At 81.4% G+C, this 2500-nt stretch overlaps 1 non-coding gene across 1 annotated transcript; it reads left to right on the forward strand.

Annotated features, from left to right (window-relative positions):
- The first annotated feature begins 2077 nt into the window (after positions 1-2077).
- On the forward strand, positions 2078-2230 carry LOC143173602 (5.8S ribosomal RNA). The gene has a single exon (XR_012997617.1). It is a non-coding gene; the product is annotated as a 5.8S ribosomal RNA (ribosomal RNA).
- Positions 2231-2500: the final 270 nt, after the last annotated feature.

A 2500-nucleotide genomic window follows, 5' to 3' on the forward strand; every position in this document is an offset into this window, starting at 1 on the left:
CGCGTCCCCGCCGCTCCCCCCGCCTCTCGCCTCCGCTGGCCCCCGCCGCCGGCCGGCGTCCGCGTGCCGGTCAGAGCGCGGGCGGCGGCGCGCGGGAAGGGGGGGGCTGCCGGCGCGGGGTGTGACGAGCCCCGCCGGCCGAGCCCGCTCGAGCCGGAGGAGGAAGCGGCGACCGGCGGCGACGCCGACGCCGCGGGGCCGGCAGGTGCGAGCGGCGAGAGAGAGAGGGCCTTCGGGGTCGGGGGGGCGGCTCCCCCGGCCCTCCCCGCACCGGGGCGGGCTGCTGCGGAGCAGCCCGCCCTGCCGTCCGGCCGGCCGCGCAGGGCGAGGCCTCCGGGCGTTCCGGGCTGGCGCGCGGCGCCGTGCGGCGCGGCGGCACCCCCGCCTCGCCTCCCCTCCCCTGCGGGGGAGCCGGAGGCGCGGACGGGCGCCGCCGCCGCCGGCTTCGGCGGGCGAGGCCCCCGCCGGGTCGCGCCCCGCGCCAGCGGGCGGCCCGAGCCACGGCTCTCCTCCCGGGCGCAGCGCCGGGCTACTGAGGGAAACCCCGGGCCCCGGGAAGGAGGCCGAGGTGATGGCGGCGGATGTCGGGCGCGCCCCCGCGGGCGGACGCTCCCCCGAGGGCGGCAGCGGGGGAGGCACCCCCGCGGGGCCTGCAGGTCGTTTCCCTCGCCCCAGGGCCAGGTACCTAGCGTCCGCGCTTCCGCGGCCCTCCCTCGGCGAGCCCGGGGGCCGAAGGCCGCGGAGCCGGGCGGAGGTTTAAAGACGCGGGCGGCTCGGCGCGGCCCGCGGGTTCGGCCGGGCGGTGGCGCCTCGAGGGGCGGGAGTTGCTCCCCGAAGCCCCCCGTGCGGACGCCGCCGCCCGCGCTCGTCCCGCGGGCGGCCGTGCCGTGCCGGGGAGGGGGTCCCGCTGCCCCCCCCTCTCCGCGGTCCGGTCTCGGCGGAGAGACCGCGGCGGGGTAGCCGGCCGTGGCCGGCCTGCCTGCCTCGCAACGGGCGACCCCGGCGGGAGCGCGGGCTCTCCGCCGGGGCGGCGAGTCCCCGCGGCGGGGGCTCGCCGGGCGGCCGCCGGGCCGCCGCGGCGCGCTGCGCTCCGCTCCTTCCCAGCCCCGGCGAGCTGCTCGGCGGTGTCCCGCCGCTAGCCGCCGGCGAGGGCGGCACCCCCCGTCCGAGCGGCGGCGTCGCCGCTCGGCGTGTCGGTCGGCCGGAGGGCGCCCGCCGCCGGCCGCGCGGCTGTCCCGGCCCGGGCCCCGCCCGTCGCTTCCCCGCCGCCCTTCCCGGCCGTGCCGGGCGGTCGGTCGGGCGGTCGGGGGCGTCCCACTCCCCGTCTCCGCGTGGAAACGGGGAGAGCGGGCGCCGCCCCCGGCTTAGCGCCGTCCGCCTTCCGCCCGGCGCGTGCCCGCGGAAGGGGCCGAGGCGAGAAGCGGCGGCGGCGGCGCCGGGAGGGCGGCCGCCGCGGCGCGGCGGCGGGCGCCGTCCGGCGGTTCCGCGGGCGGTGCGTCGCCGTCTCGGGCTCCGGCGGTTGCCGCCTCCGGCGCGGCGGCGTAGCCGCGGAGGTGCCGTCGGGGCGAGCCGTGGGTTGGGGCTAGGCGGCTGTCGTAGCGCGGCGTGGTTGTCGCGGAGGCGCGCGCGGGGCCGGCGGGGCGCCCCGCTGCCGCCCGTCGCCGTCGTCGTCGGCGGCAGCAGCCTCCGTGTCCCGAGCGAGGCGGGCAGGCGGGGCGCGGCCGTGCGCGCCGCCGCCTCCTCCGTGCGGAGCCCGGGCCGAGCCCGGGCGCCTGGGCCGGCTCCGAAGCGAGGGCAAGGTGCGTTTCCCAGGTCGGTCGGGAGCGCGGGCTCCCCGCCCTTGCCGTTCGGGGTTTTCCGTTCCGTTCCCCCTTCCTCTCCCCCCCTCCTCCTCAGTGTGCTCGTACGGTCAGGCGAGGCGAGGCCTCTCCGCCGCGTCGCGCCGCGTCGCGCCCCCTCCGCGCGGGCGGAGGGGGGCGGTGGGGCGGTCGGGCGGTGGGCCGTCCTCAGAGAGGGGCCGCTCTCGGGGAGCGGTCCCGGTCCCCCCGCGCGCGCGGGGCGGTGCCGAAAAGCAGACAACTCTTAGCGGTGGATCACTCGGCTCGTGCGTCGATGAAGAACGCAGCTAGCTGCGAGAATTAATGTGAATTGCAGGACACATTGATCATCGACACTTCGAACGCACTTGCGGCCCCGGGTTCCTCCCGGGGCTACGCCTGTCTGAGCGTCGCTTGACGATCAATCGCCGCCTGGGCCGCCGCCCCTGGGCGGGCGGCGGGCGCAGCGGCGCGGCTGGGGCGGCTCGCAGGCCCGCGCGCGGCGGCCCCCGGGCCCGGGGAGCGGTTCCCCGCGGCCCGGCGTCGTCGGCCGAGGCGAAGGGCCTTCGTCCCCCTAAATCGAGACTCGGGGAGCGCGCCGAAGCTCCCCGCTCCCGGGGCGCCCGCTGGGCGGAGCTCGTCCCGCCGTGGCCGCCGGGGTTGGCCGGGCCGGTCGGTCGGTC

Source organism: Aptenodytes patagonicus, unplaced genomic scaffold (assembly GCF_965638725.1).
Source record: "Aptenodytes patagonicus unplaced genomic scaffold, bAptPat1.pri.cur scaffold_170, whole genome shotgun sequence".
In the NCBI taxonomy this organism is placed as follows: domain Eukaryota; kingdom Metazoa; phylum Chordata; class Aves; order Sphenisciformes; family Spheniscidae; genus Aptenodytes; species Aptenodytes patagonicus.